Consider the following 17,034-nt stretch of genomic DNA (forward strand, 5'->3'; position numbering starts at 1 on the left):
GGAAGTGCCTTGTTTTCAAAGAAAGGACATGCCAGATTTCTGGCTCAGGGGGCCTCTGTGACCAGGCCACCACCACTACCCTAACAGCACCCGCCCCCCAACACACACACACACACACACACACACACACACACACACACACACACACACACACACTTCATACCTTTGACAGCAGTGCCTAATCCCATATTCACCTGGAAAAACCCAACTTCTCCTTCAAGACCAAGGTCAAATGACACCTCCTCTGTGAAGCCTTTTATATGTTCTGGATTATTGCTTGGCAAATATTTACTTCTCTGCCTTCCCACTTTGGCAGTGGTATACCTCCAGGCCCCTTTGCTCTTGGGCTCTGCTATGTGACTTGCTTTGGCCAATGAGATATTTGGAGACAAAACGTGGAGTACAGCCTTGGCATGAGCTGGTGGCAGAGCCCACCCACTCGTGTTTCTGCCATTGCCACAAGCACACCTTTCCCTGCATGGCCTAGTGGTTCCAGGAGAATGAGAGGCAGGGTAGACCTCCATGTAATCCATGCCCAGGAGCCAGTCTAACCAGGCCCAGCTGAAATTGTCAGGGCTGCCCCAGTCAGTGTGCAGACACATGAGCTGGAAATAAATGCTTGTAACAGTAAGTTATTGAATTATGGGGTCATTTGTTATGCAGCATTGTTGTGACAATAGTTGACTGATACATGTTCTCTGTTCATTTCCTCTTTTGTGCTTGAGATGCACTTTGTGCCCACAGCTTTACTTATTAACTGTAGGGCTGATTTTGTAGCAGAGTCTGCCCTCCCTCTGGCCTGTGAACAGTTTGAAGAAAGGACTGCATCTCATTCAATTCTGACTCCCCAGTACCCAGCTAGATGGCACCCAATATCATTCTTTCCATCAGCACTCTGTCCAGGATAGCCAAGTCCAAGTGGAGAGCCCAGGCCTCTGCTTCCAGGACTCACCTGCAAGTATGGACAAGAAGGTTCCAAAGCCCTAATCTTCGGTACCCACTGCTGGGGAAAACACTCAGGGCATAGCTGCTCTTACCTGGGAGCACCAGGGACCACAGTGGCTGCTTTCCTAGCCAGGTGGTATATGAAAACAGGGAGAAGACCCTGGTAAGTAGATGTAGGGGGGTGGGAGAAAACTAAGCTCTTTGTCCAAATAGAAACAAAGAGCCTTGGGGTATGGAAATCCTGGAAGCCTTCCTTACAAAGTGCCTGAGTATCCAGGGGCAGTGAAGGCCATGTCACTAATATAATACAGACCCACCCTGGGAGAATGAGTACTGAGAGCCAGGGTTCTGGCACAAGGAGAGCAGCTGTGGACTGGGTTTTCCAAACTCTGCCCATCAGCATCTTGCGATGCTAATCCTGGTTCCACCTACCCTACTTTCCTTAAAATTGGTCATCCAAACCAGAACACATTGGTGAGTGAAAGGAGACACTGTTAATAATTGTGCCAGGACAACCAGCATAAGCAGGGACATATGGTCAGCCTGTGTATCGGACCAAGACCTAGACGCAGTACTGCTCAGGGGCCAAGGGTGTAGGCTCCAGAGTTAAGGGACCTGGGTTCAAATGTGCCTCTTTGTGGCTCTGAAGCCAGGGCAAGCGAGTGGCCTCTGTGTGATTCAGTTTCCTGATTTATAAAACAGAGATGATGGGGTTGTGCCTGCTCCTGGTAAGCACTTCCTAAATGTTAGCTATCCTTTTAACTGTTACTCTTTTCACTAAATGGGTCCTTTATTGCTAGATCTCAGAAACACAACAAAAGGATTTCTTGAGAAGAACAAGCCCACGTTCTGAAAGGAGCCCTGAATAGTTTTCGCCACGCAGAGGGCTCCTGTGGTACCTCCACCCTCCTCTCTAAGGAGCTGGTGTGACTGACACTGACCAGTCTGGCCAGGGCACCTGCAGCCAAACTTGGATCTTCTGGACGCACCAGCTTTCCTGATTCAGGAGCCTCAGGACTAACCTCAGATGATGCTTATTCCTCACTTGCTCAAAACCTGGCCTTGTAAGTACTGGATCTTCCTCAACTGCTTTCTGCAGGGCCTTGGTTTCCCTCCAACAAGCCTGGCACACTGCCAGGGGCCCATTTACTGGTTGCAGGAGGAGCCAGGCAAACTGGAGGCTGCTGGGCCCTCCCCTCCCAGAAGCCAGGCCAGCGCACACAGGGCCCCCTGGCATGTTTGCTTGATCCACTTGGCCAATCAGATGTTCCCTCCCAGGACTTTGAAGCTTGAATGGGAGATCCGGGTGGGGGTGGGGTGTCAGTGCAATTGAGCCACATTAATGGCAGTGCCTTGGAGAGAAGGTTCCCCAGGCCCCTGCGTGGCCATTATTCTGCCATCAGGAGGCCTGGTTGTTCAGCAGTTCTCCCAGGCTGTGTGCTGCCCCACTAACTTTCTCATAAGTCCCCTGGAGCGAAGAGTTGCTTCAGTTCACCAGCTTGTGAGGCTGAACTTCCCAAGAAGCAGCCTGAGAATCTCTGCAGCTCTGTGTCTTCCCCAGCCCGGGGGGCTGGTCTGCCATCTGGGCTCCTGCTTCTGACTCTGCCTTCTCTTTCAGATCAGCCGGTAGCAGTGGGAGTTGGTAAAACGTGTCACTTCTGGCTCTGGGTTCTTTCTGAAGAAAGAACTCCCTGGGCATCCATGGTTACACCAGCACACACCTCTAGCCACTGCAAATAGCGCTGTTTAATCACTTCCCACCCGGGGGGCCTGAGAACCAGCGCTCCCCATGGCAAGGCCTGGCAAATGCTAGTTCTGCAGAATGCTGATAAGGGGTGCACAGAGCAGTGCTCCTGCAGGCCTGGGGTACTGGCTGCTTAAGCACAGTGAAAAGCTGTCTTCACTGAAGGACTTCGCAAGGGGCCCTCACGTGCCAACCCACCTCCGAGAGGTTGACTAAGTCGGCATTGCTCAAATGTGTTCAACCCCTGGGTCCTTTTTGTCAGGACCATCTTGTGAATCTGATGTTCTGTGGAACACACTGGGAAAGGCATGGAGACAGGTAGAGATGGATGAGAGCAGGAGAATCAAACTTTGAGAGGACCAAAGAAGGAGAAGGGAAAGGATGGAGCACAGAAACGAGCACAAGAAAAGGATGAGAGGGCACCCAGAGTTTCCAACATGGAAGATCCAGTGGGCCCAGGCTCCAGGAAGCCTGAGAGTTGCCTCTGACCAATTCAGGGATATTATTATTACATCTATTGATGGCCAATATTAATACAAATAAATGACTGCCCAAGAAGCCACACCTGAGACTTTAGTATTAACTGGAGAAGGGGCTGTGGCCTGTAAAGAGCGCCCCCTGGCATTCTTCCACCTCCTTGTGGTCAGGGTTACCGGGCGCCCAGCCCAGGACGGGTTGATTGGCAGCCTCTGGTCTAGAAGCTGATTTCATTCATTCATTCATTCATTCACTCATTTATCAATTCAAAAACGTCTCCGTGGTCATCTGGTTTGTGTGAATGAGAGTGTGGCTTGACAATGCAAGCTTGTTAAAATGTCTTGGGTAAAATAAACATTTTACCAAATGATTTTAGACCTGAAATCTTGGAGAAAATATAGTTTAAAACCCGAAGAAACAGACTTCCCTGGTGGTGCAGTGGTTAAGAATCCGCCTGCCAATGCAGGGGACATGGGTTTGATCCCTGGTCCAGGAAGATCCCACATGCCGCGGAGCAACTAAGCCCATGTTCCACAATTACTGAGTCTGCGCTCTAGAGCCCGCGAGCCACAACTACTGAAGCCCACGCGCCTAGAGCCTGTGATAAATAAATAAATAAATAAAACCAGAAGAAACAACAGGAGAAATCAGTTATGTGATTAGGTAAGAATTAATGGTGGAGAGATTGAATCAAGATAGCAGCCTGAGCACCTGTTTCAACCCGATCGAAAAAATATGTATTTTTAAAAAATCTATCAGGACTTCCCTGGTGGCGCGTTGGTTAAGAATCCACCTGCCAATGCAGGGGACACGTGTTCGATCCCACGGGAAGATCCCACATGCCATGGAGCAACTAAGCCCGTGCACCACAAGTACTGAGCCTGCGGTCTAGAGCCCGCAAGCCATAACTACTGAGCCTGCGCACCACAACTACTGAAGCCCATGCTCCTAGAGCCCGTGCTCCACAAGAGAAGCCAACGCAATGAGAAGCCTAAGCACCGCAACGAAGAGTAGCCTGCACTCACTGCAACTAGAGAAAGCCCGCGCGCAGCAACGAAGACCCAACACAGCCAAAAATTAATTAATTAATTAATTTTAAATATATATATATTTTTAAAATCTATCATGGGCTAGAAACTACAAAGGGATATCCTCATTATCAGAAACTATGAGGAGTAAAGGATGCTGAAGAGTGAAAGGCAAATAGCTGGAATTGAGTTGAAGGTGAAAGTCCAGCCATAAATGTTCAGAAGAGGATTCTGTAAAGGGAGGGGCTGGCCTTTGGGGTGCACCAAGGGCAGGGCAGGCGGGCACAGGAAGCAGGAGAGGCCCAGGCGGCTGACAAGGTGACCGGGGGCGTGTGGCTCCTCCCCCACCCCACTGCACCAAGCAGCTGGCAACGGATGCTGCTAGCAGACAGCAGAGATATAAGGACAAACCAGGGGGACTTATTTAACACACGGGGCCGGACTGTTTCCTTAAGAAACAGTGAGCCCTTTATCAAAAGATAAAGACTGACAGCCAACAGAAAAACCAGGGTGAAGATGCCATCAGGCAGGTCACAGAAAAAGAAATACAAATAACTAATACTCATATGAAAAGATTCTGGATCTCACTGATAATTAAAGAAATGCTAATTAAAACAACAAGATACAAATTGTTCACCCCTGGCAAGGATTTGGAAAGATTGCGGATGCTCAGGGCTGGTGAGGGTGTGGGGAAGGGCTCGTACACACGGCTGATGGGATGTAAACTGGTAAACCTTTCTGGAGGACAATTTGACATCAGCCATCAAACAGAATTATTAAGGCACTGGAAAAAAAATATGATAAAATATTTTTTATATTCTTGGAGTGGGGAAAACTTTCCTAAGCAAGACAACATCTAGAAGCCCTAAAGGGAAAAGTGGACAGATTTGACCTCATAAAAATGTAAAACTTCTGTAGGGCTAGAGACCATATCAAAGACAAAAGGCAAATGATAGACATTAGGTACAACATGCATAATAACCTGAAATATGCAGAGTCCCTTCATATCAAAGGATGAAGCTTTATTTTCCAAGATATAAATGGTCAAAGGACAAGAACAGGCAATTTGCAAGAGAAGAAATTCAAATGGCCACTAGTTGAGAAATGACGTTTATGCTCACTAGGGATCAGAGAAATGCAAATTTTTAAAGTGATAATATCTAACGTGGGGAAGCAGAAAGGCGTGCTCCTGTATAGTGTGGGCTTTTGGGCTGGTACAGTCTTTTGAAGGACAATGGGGAGAACCCATCAGCATATGTAAAATGTGCAGATAAACTTCTATGAATCTATTCCTTAGAAATACTTGCTCAACGGTTCGTGGAAATGTGAACAAGTATGTGCATCACAGAACTATTTGTATTAGAGAAAAACCAAAGATAATCTAAATAATCAGAGAGTGGGAAGAGTAAGGGGAGTTCACTTTTTATATTTTTGTATTGTTTGAACTTTTTCTATTTAGTGTTTTTTAAATTAATGCCATGTGTCTGACTTTCAAGAAATTATTTAGAGTGAGCTGAAATTCCAGCACCTCCCATCCCTAAATCCCATTTAAATGTCCTTGAAATCAACCCCAACAGGAGCCCGAGTGCCACAACTAAGGAGCCGGCGAGCCACAGCCAAGAAACCCGCCTGCTGCAACTAAGACCGCGCGCAACCAAATAAACAAATTTTTTTTTTCTTTTTTTAAAGAGGAGCATAGCTCAGAATCTGAGTCCATATAATCCAGCCCCTCCTAATGGGAAGAGATGAAGAAATGGAATCCCTTCACACAGCCCCTCTCCCACCTGGCTGGGGAGGCTGACGTGCAGTGAGTATGCGGTCATAACTGCGTGGAGGAAGCTGGCCGGTGCCCATATCTGGACTGAGCGCTCTACTCGGCCCAAGAGAGGGAACCAGGACAACAGCCCCATCCTCCAGCCTCAGGTCTGAAATTGCTCGGAGTGGAATAAGGAAGAGAGCTCACCCGTCTCACCCAAAGTCGTGGGGTATTTACAGTGAGGACACAGACTTGGGAACCCAGGAGAACAACCTGGATGCAGGTCTTTGCTCTGTCCTCCCCCAAGTAGCACGAGTGACCCAGCCCTCCCCAGGGTGCTGCCCTTCTCTCTGCCTCCACCGTTTGGTCTCCTCTCACTCATGACTCTACCTCCTCTCTGTGTCATTACTCCTACTCAGGGCTAATAGTCAAGATACCTAACAACTACTAAAGCATGGGCATCTACCAAGCAGAACAGACACCAGCCGTAAGAATGGGTAGAGGTAGCAAATTATCCCAGAACTCAGTGGCCTAGAACAACAAATATTTATGATCACACACACGTATGGGTCAAGAATTTGGAGCTGCTTACCTGGGTGGTTCTGGCTCGGGGTCTCTCGTGAAGTTGTGGTCAAGATGTCGGTTGAAGTTGTAGTCATTTGAAGGCTTGACCGGGCCTGGAGGATCTGCTTCCTAGGTGTCTCACTCACAAGGCTGTAGGCAGGAGGTCTCAGTGCATCACCAGTGGGCCTCTCCATCGGGCTGCTTGAGCATCCTCACAACGCGGCAGCTGGCTTCCCCAGAGGGAGTGACTCAGGGAGCAAGACAAAGTCACAATGTCTTTTTTTTTTTTTTTTTTTTTTAGTATTTATTTGGCTGCACCGGTCTTAGTTGCGGCACGAGGGATCTTCACTGCAGTGTGCAGGCTCCTTTAGTTGTGGCATGTGGGATATTTGGTTGCAGCATGCAGGCTCTTAGTTGCGGCATGCAGGATCTAGTTCCCTGGCCAGGGATCAAACCCAGGCCCTCTGCACTGGGAGTGCAGAGTCTTAACCTCTGGACCACCAGGGAAGTCCCAAAGTCACAATGTCTTTTATGACCTAGCCTTGAAAGTCACATGCTCATTTCTGCAGTATTCTAGGGTTACACTCATCAGCTATATTCTGTGTGGGAGGGACTACACAAGCGTGTAAATACCAGGAGGTGAGGATCAATGGGAGCATTTTGGAGACTGGTTACCACAGTACCCTATCACTCCCTGCTTAAAGCCTCTGATGGCTTCCCACCACCCTTAGAATCAAACACAAATGCCTGGCCATGGCCTGCAAAGCCTGGCATGAACTGGCCCCTACCTACTGTCCAATCTCATCATGTCCTTCTTTTCTTTTGGCTGTGCCACTCGGCCTGTGGCATCTTAGTTCCCCAACCAGGGATCAAACCTGTGCCCCCTGCAGTGGAAGCTCGAGTCTTAATGACTGGACCATCAGGGAAGTCCCTCATCGTGTTCTTTACCCACTAAACACACCAACCTTCCATATATCCCTCAGCTTCCCCAATTCATCCTTTATATTTTCTGCTCCCTCTGCCTAGAATTCTCCTTACCCAGATCTTTGCGTGGCTGGTTCCTTCTCATCTTTCAGGTCTCAGCTCAAATGTCACCTCCTCAGACAAGCTTCCCTGACCACCTTATCAAAAATATAGCCCCTGCCCTAGCCTGTCACTCTCTTTCACATCACCTTGTGTTTTTGGTTGTTGTTCACTGTTACATGTGTGTAGATGCTACGTGAGTGATGATACATAATTTGCATTTTATGGTTTGCCATGCAGTCAGTTGCAATGTCATGCTACCTTTCCTTAGGAGATGCCCATCCACATCCCTGTGTGCTAACTTCTTCCTAGCACTGACCTCTATCTGAAATCATCTTGTTTATTGCCGTTCTCCCTTCATGTACCAGCAAGAGTTCTTGTTTACAAGCAACAGACTCCTCTCTAGCTGGTCTAAGCTGGAAAGGAATTTGTTAAAGGATATTAGGTACCTCATAAAATCTCCAGGAAAACAGAGAACCAGGCAAGGAGGCCATCTGTGTGGATAACCCCCATTGCTCACACCGTCATTTGCCCTGGGGGTGCACTTGATGTTGGACACCACCATTGGGGTGCCTGCTCCTGCTGCCTCTGAGAGCCGGGTGGATCTGCTGTCATCCTCTCTAGAGAAGATGCCTTGGCACCTGCTTCTCAGTGACACTTAGCCTCATGCAAGTGCATCAGATTGGTGGCGTCTTAAGTCACATGCTCTGCCCCATCTGCAGGTGAGGCTGGGAAACGATCTGGCTTCCGCCATGGGGAGGTGTGAGTTCATTGGGTGGGGAATTCTCAAAATATAGGAAGCGTGTTCCTTGGTTTTGAAGCCAAAGTGAGTTGATGACGTTTATCCTCCACAATCTACCCCCTTAGTTACTTAACCTCATCATCAACCCTTCTTCCATACTTAATCTTACAAACAACAACAGAACCCAATAGAAAGCTGAGAGCTGTTTCTCAAAAAGAAAATAGTTACTTGCAGAGAAAATTCATGGCTTCACTCCAAAACTCAGGGCTTTCTGCTGTTCTCTGACCATCTTGCTCATGTACCTATTTCTTGCTTGCCTAGAGCAGCCCTCTGGGTAAGTGTTATAAGAGCCGGGACCTTGTTCATCTCTATATCCTCACAACCTAGAACAGTGCCTGGCACATCACAGGTACCCATAAATGTTAAGCTGGTGAATTGTGTCCATGAAGTTCCCTCCCAGTGAACAGGGCTGACCTGTGTGGCCAGGAGGGAACTGCAGAAGTGGCAGTGTGTGACTTTCAAGCCTCAGCTGCCATGGCTAGCAGCCTCCTTCTTTGGTGGTTCCAATTTCAGGTTTGAGAGAGGGAGAATCCAATTGGCTCATGTGGCCTATTTGTACCAAGCCATAGATTATCGGGGGGGGGCCTATAAATTGGGGTCTCTGAGGAAAGGGGTCTGCCCACTTTGGCCATCAGAAGGGGCTATGGCATCCCAGACACTGTGGTTGAGACGTCTAGTACAATGGGGTCACATCTTACATGAGGATTGGATTCGAAAATCTCCATGTAAGACTTTACCCCATATAGTCAGAGTCACTCATGAAAACCCTTTAAATTACCCATACATTTCTCTACTGTATAGTACCATCTATTGAAAATCCACTTCAGCCGGTTTTCCCTTCAGTTGGGAAGAGATAGCTGTTTCTTTGGTTGGGCAGATGAAGTAGTTGGTTTACCTTATGGGTCTTGTTTGAAAAACACATCTTTAGATATTAGAGTCATGATGAGATGCTCACATATAAGGGGCACATGGGACCCTAGACCACGGAGAGAACCACAGGTTCCCACCACATCTCCGATCTCTGCTCATTGCGGGGCACGCCCTCTCTGAGTAGAAGGGGAGGCCCTATTTAAATCGTCCTGTCTTCTCCCCTCCCCTCCTCTCCTTCCCGATTTCCTCTCTCTCCCCGTTTTTTTTTTTTTTTTTTTTTTTTTTATGCGGTACGTGGGCCTCTCACTGTTGTGGCCTCTCCCGTTGCGGAGCACAGGCTCTGGACGCTCAGGCTCAGCGGCCATGGCTCACGGGCCCAGCCACTCTGCGGAACGTGGGATCCTCCCGGAAGGGGGCACGAACCCGTGTCCCCTGCATCGTCAGGCGGACTCTCAACCGCTGCGCCACCAGGGAAGCCCTCTCCTCCCTTTTGAACGAATATATATTACAAGGTTTAATGATTAAAAAAAAAATCCACTTGCTCTCATTGGATCTACACATGAATTGCAAGGAAGTCTGAATATAAGAGGAAGAAAACTAATCTGATGTCAGTGAGAAAGCCCGGAGCACAGAAGTAAAAGAAGAAAGCAGTGAAATTGTATTGCTAATCCTATTCTCTGAAAAGGATGTCTCACGTGAAATGAAAGAAGATTTTAGAAAACAGCTATTACCAATTCTCGGGGTGATCAGACAAGGACAGTGCAGGGCAAGTGGGTGCCCGTCACATTAGCTTGTCACTGGAAGCTGTGATTAATAGGATTAGAGGAGATTGGATTATTAAACAAGATAGGCAAGAGAAACCTCTGTGGCAAATGGGGGAAATTAATGGAGAGATGGAAGCAAAGCTCGGGGAAAATGCCGGACATTTAGGATAAAGTGTGAAGATTTAATATGGGGCGGGGGGGGGGGAAGTTCCTGAAGTTTATAAATAAATCAATGGAACGGGATCAGTAATCAAAACTTGTTTGTTTTCTCTCTTCCTATTTCCCTCTCCCTCCCTTCTACCCTCCCTCTAGCGGGTGGGCGCGCGCGTGCTCTCTCTCTCTCTCTCTCTCTCTCTCTCTCTCTCTCTCACACACACACACACACACACAGGTACACACACACAAGGGCAGAGAGTTTTTTCTGTTTTCTTCACAGCTGTCTCCCCAGAACTTAAAACAGTGCCTAGCACATAGTAAGCCCTTAACATTTGCTAAATTGTTACAATGAAGTAAGATGTACCATCTTGTACCAATTCAAATGAGAAGCCAACCCGACTCTAAGATATATTCTGGTGAAATTCCTAAACTTGATGGAAAAATAAAGGCTTCTCCCAACTTTCAAGCAGAAGAAACAAAGTCAGATGACTTTCAAAAATGTTGATAACCAGCACAGCTTTGAACTTCACGTGGCAACAGCCATTGCCTGAGACAATAAAGTGAAAACTACAGGATCCTTAGGGGACGAGGGCCCCCCAGGACTCCCGAAGCCAGGAAGAAAATTAAAGGAAATCTCAGACCCGGAAACTCAGGAAAATGGACTCGCCAGCCTTTGGTGAAATGCAGAGACTAAAGTACACCTGAAAAGGGAGGGCCCTTCGTTCTGCTTCTGATGCTTATGGAGCACCTTCTGTGGGCCACTGGGCCTTGGGTTCTCATGGGAGGAGGCAGTCAGTCAATGAACAAACGACTGAATCAACACTTGGGAGAGCAGCGCTGGCCTTGCTGCCTTAACTTGGCAGGGCTGGTGGGGCTGGCGGGGCTGGAGGGGGCAGCCTCAACCCTCCGCCGGGACAGCTGGGGAGGCTGCAGCCCAGCCCACCACTGGCAACTGCAGCTCTGTGACACTTCAGGTCACCTGGGTGGTGACCAGAGGGGTAGTCTCCCCAGACCCTGTGATCCCTCTGCACAGCCGGGATGGGCTTGGGCTGGGCACCCTCCCTTCCCTCCTGTGCCTGCAGAATTGAGGCAGGGACACAGGAAGAAATGGAGGGGGGGAGATGGCAGCGGCCTCATCGGAGCCCAGCCTGGCATGTTCGCTGTGATGAGAAAAGGGCAGCCTAGGTCCCTCTCTCAGATCCCTGTGGCTCCCACCCTCGTGAGCTCCACCCTGGAACCAGCTTTATTCCTCTGCCGCGAGCCAGACCGGAAGTGAGCCTGCTCGCTCCCACTTCCTCCTGAGCCTCTGCTGTCCCAGGGCAGGCATAACCCAGGACCCGCCCTGACTCCATTCAGGCAGCGTCACAGCCAGCCCCACGGCAGGAAAGGGGCCACTGGGGCCCACCTGGAAATGGGGGAGACCCCTGAAGCCCAGGACCTCGGCCCCCTGTGCTCTCCTCCGCCCATTCCTGGGCCCTGGTTATACCCACAGGCACTTGTTTGTGTGTCCCTTGTCCATTCCAGGATTTATTGTCCATTCTAGGATTTATTGAGTACCTACTACACACTACAAGCTGGTGGACAGAACAGTCTCAAAACCTGCTGTTGCGGGGTTTTTACTCCACAGGGATGACAAAGGCAGAGCCCTACATGGATCAACCGTTCTGGCTCTCTGAAGTTGCAGAACAATCTTGGACACCTCACCCAACCAGTGCACAGTAAGAAAGTAGGCAAGAGTTTTCTACCTTGGGGACAAAAATAAAAACCCAGTCACTTAAGTGTCACACCTACAGCAGCATTGACTTAATGACTGCAGTTAGAGAAAAAATACCGTTGTCTGAACAGAGACATATTTAGCAAGTTTTGTTATACTGACTGTCATGCTTAATTCCCTTCCCTTTGGAGAAAAAAACAAAAAGCACTGAATGCCCCCTTCCCCAAAAAGGGTAAAAATAAATTATCAGAACAGAAACAAAACTGAAGCCGAGCTCCCTTCAGTCCCAAGCACTGTCTGGTGACTGAATCACCCAGATTTCAGATTATTCTGAAAAGGACAGGAAAGTGGTGCTTTACCTCCTGGGCCAAGGAGCAGCCAAGCTGGGGGTGGAGGGACATGTGGGGAGCCACGGTGCCATCGCCCTGTCCCTTTGTCTTTCAGTCTATGACTCTGTCTCTCTTTTTTTCCTACTGTGTTCTGTGTCTTTGTCCATCACTCTGCTGCTTGGTCACTGTCTCCTGGCCTCTGTTGGTCTCTGCCCGATGACTGTCTCTCTCAGAACACGAGATCTCTCATCTCTGCTTCCCAGTACATCTGCTTTTTCCCTTCTCTCTTTCTCTTTCACTCTCTTTCTCTCTCTCTCCCTGCAGACTGGCTTTCTCATCTCTGCTGAAACACAGCTGGTCTTTTCATGACCCTAAACTTTGGTGCCTATACTAACTGACCCGTCTCTAGGTGACCCAATTCCTAATCCCCAGGCCAGGGAGGGCAATTGGCTCAGCTGCCTCTGGAGTGCTTCCTCTGGGTTGGCCACCTCTCTGTTCTGTGGCTCTGTGAGTGTGTGTGTGTGTGTGTGTGTGTGTGTGTGTGTGTGTGTAGGGCAGGGCCCATTCTTGGGAATGGCCAGGGGTGTGAAAGTTCTCAGATGAAGAGGCAAACCCTGGGGACACACCTCAAAAAATTCTTCTGTGTTACAAACCCCACAGAAAGAGGTGTTCCTGGAAATCCTTGGGGCAGACCCCACGTGTAATGTTCTCTTTTGCAGATGTTATAAATATATAAATTCCTAATGCTTAAAAAAGACATATTTCACATGTGACTGTGAAATAAGATAGTGAAAAATACATCCCTGTTCTACATGATTCAGGCTGAAAAGTTTTCTAAATGCAGTAGGTTATATTACCATCTTCATGCAGCCTCTTCCTAATTTGAAGATACTATAATTATATACCATGCATTGACATTGCTGGAAATCTATCTAAAAACTTGGCCCAGGAAGGACTTAACCAAAATATGCAGTTTCCTTGATTTAAACTGGCCGAGATTGTGTCTGAAAAATTCTACACATTGTCAGAGACAGCTCTGGGAACAGGGCTTTTCCCTACCTGCTTTATCAAGACCTCCTCACATCTCTGTGAAGGACCAGAAAGGCCTTCACCCTTCAGCCAGGAGTAGCGGCGAAACGGTGGGGGGTGGGGGTGGGGAAGGGCTCTAGCTTCGGGGCAGGGGTGACTCTAGCTTCTTCTAGATTCTGTGTGCTGAATAAACTACAGAAAGGGGATGTCTGCATTAGCTTCTCTGTAGAAACTAAATACAGCAAAATTCTCTCATCCTGAATCACAGAGAGATTAATTGTTGTTTAAGTGGCTGTTTCTCATCCAAGGCATTTGGCGGTTCTCTCTTGTTTTCTGGGAATTTTTTGAAACCATGGTTTGTCTAGTTTCGAATTGTGCTGTGAGAGTGCCAGGGATGGGCTGGTGCTGAGTTCTGCCGTCCTAGCCCAAGCAGAGAGGCTCTGGTTTGACCTGTTTTACTTATCTTCCTAATTTAATTTTTATTTGGTCAGTTGTACAATAAATATTGGTTAAATAGCAATAGTCTCGTAATCCAGCCCTGCAAAGTTCAAACTCTTAAGCCAGTTCTTTTGGTATTTACCTCCCTAATTCTCAATCATATGCTTATATGATTACTGACTGATTTTTTTTCACTTTGAACCATCATCTGCTGATTTCCAACCTCCTATTCTAGAAGATGAAGATGAAGCTGTCTTATCACACACCTCTCCGCCTGCACGCTCCCGCACCCACACATCCTACACTTTCCTTTTCCTTCCTTATCTTCTCAAGACAGTTCATCACAATTTTAACTAATTCAATAGTGTTTATATTATTATGACTGCAGAAGAGGCTATTTTTTTAACATCTTTATTAGAGTATAATTGCTTTACAATGGTGTGTTAGTTTCTGCTTTATAACAAAGTGAATCAGTTATACATATACATATGTCCCCATATCTCTTCCCTCTTGCATCTCCCTCCCTCCCACCCTCCCTATCCCACCCCTCCTAGGTGGTCACAGAGCACCGAGCTGATCTCTCTGAGCTGATCTCTCTGTGCTATGCGGCTGCTTCCCAATAGCTATCTAATTTACATTTGGTAGTGTATATATGTCCATGCCACTCTCTCACTTTGACCCAGCTTACCCTTCCCCCTCCCCATATCCTCAAGTCCATTCTCTAGTAGGTCTACATCTTTATTCCCATCTTGCCCCTAGGTTCTTCTGACCATTTTTTTTTTTTAGATTCCATATATATGTGTTAGCATACGGTATTTGTTTTTCTCTTTCTGACTTACTTCACTCTGTATGACAGTCTCTAGGTCCATCCACCTCACTACAAATAACTCAGTTTCGTTCCATTTTATGGCTGAGTAATATTCCATTGTATATATGTGCCACATCTTCTTTATCCATTCATCTGTTGATGGACACTTAAGTTGCTTCCATGTCCTGGCTATTGTAAATAGAGCTGCAATGAACATTCTGGTACATGACTCTTTTTGAATTATGGTTTTCTCAGGGTACATGCCCAGTAGTGGGATTGCTGGGTCAATGGTGGTTCTATTTTTAGTTTTGTTTTTGGTTTTGTTTTTTTTTTGTGGTACGTGGGCCTCTCATTGTTGTGGCCTCTCCCGTTGCGGAGCACAGGCTCCAGACGCGCAGGCTCAGTGGCCATGGCTCATGGGCCCAGCTGCTCCGCGGCATGTGGGATCCTCCCGGACCGGGACACGAACCCATGTCCCCTGCATCGGCAGGTGGACTCTCAACCACTGCGCCACCAGGGAAGCCCTGAGGGCTTGTTTTAGAAGGTGAAACACCCACTCCCTCCCGGGAGGGCCTGGGTGTCAGTAGATCTCAAGATTCAAAGGAGGGGGAGATGCTTCAGATGACAGGGAGGTAGGTTTCGCAGGTGCCATGGCAAAATGAAAGGTAAAGGGGAGGAGAAGCTGATGGCAAGAAAGCAAGAGGACGGGAGGCCAGGCAAGGCTAACGTGACCCCTGACTTAGTACAACACCCCCACCGGACCCTTTGGCAAAGCCCAAGGACCCCACAGTGTGGTGTGATTAAATGTCGGGGAACCAGAGAAGCAGCCAGAATGCTGAGGACTGAAGGGGTTCCAGCAATGGAGTGACAAGGGAGGTGGGGAGGCCCCAGGGAGCGCTGCCTCAGTGGGGGCCGAGGCCCGGCAGAACAGAGGCGGACGGATCAGGAGACGAGAAAGTAAAGCACATAGGTAGACGATGCTTTCCAGAATCTTGGCTTCAAAGATGTTCCAGGAGCCCCGTGGTTAAATTCTCTTCCAAAGGCCTGAACACCCTGTAATACCACCATTGAGCTATATTGCTTTCTTCTCTTTCTGGAAAAAAAGATAAACAAAGCATATTGTGATGGTTTATGATTCAAAGTCTCACCAAACTCTGTGTTCCCCTTTCGCACGAAGACATATTTTACATCATTGGTACAAAACGAATATGCAGCGTTTTCAAAAGTTCCGAGGGAAATTCTCGTCCCAAAATTGTGCCAATGACTGAACAGAGAGGGGCCTGCCTCGAGGAGGAAATGGAGCTTTGATCGGAAGGTGACCTCCCCCTTCCCTTTGAAACAGGTTGATTGGTTGTGGACACTCTGGGGCAGCTCCCCTAAAAGTTAGGGGATCCAATTCTCCCCACATTATTTTTTAAATACACCAAGGAGAAGACGGAAACCAGTGTGGTCACAACCAAACCTGCATGATGTTGTTTAGAGAGAAAAGGGAATGTAGAATAAACCTTCTGGACGGGTCTCTAGGTTTCTTGGTGTCTAGATATTTTCACCTCATTTCTCATTTTAACAGAACTAAAAATTAGGCTGAGCATAGACAAGGGGGGGTCCTTCTTGTTTATGTGGAAGGGGAGCAGAGTGACTGGAAGTAGCCGGATGGGGAAGGGGAGGCAAGGGGGAGACTTTGATGGGAAGGACTTGAGCTTGTTTAAAGGCTGATGAGAAGCACACAGCTGAGAGGAAAGAGGCTGAAGACAATGAAAGGTTCTGAGGTTGCAGAACCAATGGGAGGAGATGGATTGAGAGCTCGGGAGGTCTGGCCTTAGACAGAGAGAAAAAGGTGGGCATGGGCGTAGCGAAGTTTGGTGAGGGGTGGGAGGAAGGAGAGCAGGAGGTTGAAATAAGTCCCGTCGGAGGCAGGCGTGCTCTCTGCTCCGTGCAGCAGGCAGGGAGGGTGTGTGTTCAGAGCCACCGCGGGGAGATGGGGGTGGAGGTGGAGGTGGAGTTTGGAAAAGCCGATGTGGGCAAAGGGAGAAAAGAGCTGGCCAGGGAGATAGGTTGGGGTGTCGGGATAGGAAGTTGGGGGCCCCCCAGCAACCATTCCCCCTTCTTTCACCGTGGTAGAAGATTTAATGGTCACCCAAGGGCCAGAAACAAGGGTTGGGATTTTGTTTCTGTGTGTTTGCTTGTTTGTTTTTTCCCTTGCCCGACCATGTCCACCACGCACCTCCTTTCCAGGTCCTGGAGTAGTCCCAAAACACATTCCGAGAGAGACTGGTGTCTGCAGCCCGAGCAGTGCGTATCAGATACCGATCCAGGCTTTCCGGGGACCCTGCACCCACTTGCACAAGGGTTCCAGCACCATCAACAGCCCAGCCTGCGAGGCGCCACTCGGGGCTCGGCTGGGAGGGAAGGAGGCCGCTCAGCTCCCTTGGGCGAGTTTTGCTCCACACGCTGTTGGTAATATTCATGTATGCCGACTTTACTTTGTGTTAATCTTTTTTACACAGCTTTTCTGAAACAGGACATACAACAAGGCATAAAAATACAAAACACCCACGGCCCTATCACCCGGCGTAAGGAGAACAAC

General features: G+C 48.4%; 1 long non-coding RNA gene across 1 annotated transcript in view; it reads right to left on the reverse strand.

Moving 5' to 3' along the window:
* Positions 1-14,765: 14,765 nt before the first annotated feature.
* LOC138842550 (uncharacterized) overlaps positions 14,766-17,034 on the reverse strand; it is a 38,186-nt gene continuing 35,917 nt past the window's right edge. The window contains exons 4-5 of the long non-coding RNA XR_011377230.1: positions 16,672-16,959; positions 14,766-15,540 (exon numbers count right to left, since the gene is read on the reverse strand). This is a non-coding gene — a long non-coding RNA (uncharacterized lncRNA). The remainder of the gene's footprint in view (positions 15,541-16,671; positions 16,960-17,034) is intronic.

The sequence above is a fragment of the Globicephala melas genome, chromosome 2 (genome assembly GCF_963455315.2).
Source record: "Globicephala melas chromosome 2, mGloMel1.2, whole genome shotgun sequence".
Taxonomy (NCBI): domain Eukaryota; kingdom Metazoa; phylum Chordata; class Mammalia; order Artiodactyla; family Delphinidae; genus Globicephala; species Globicephala melas.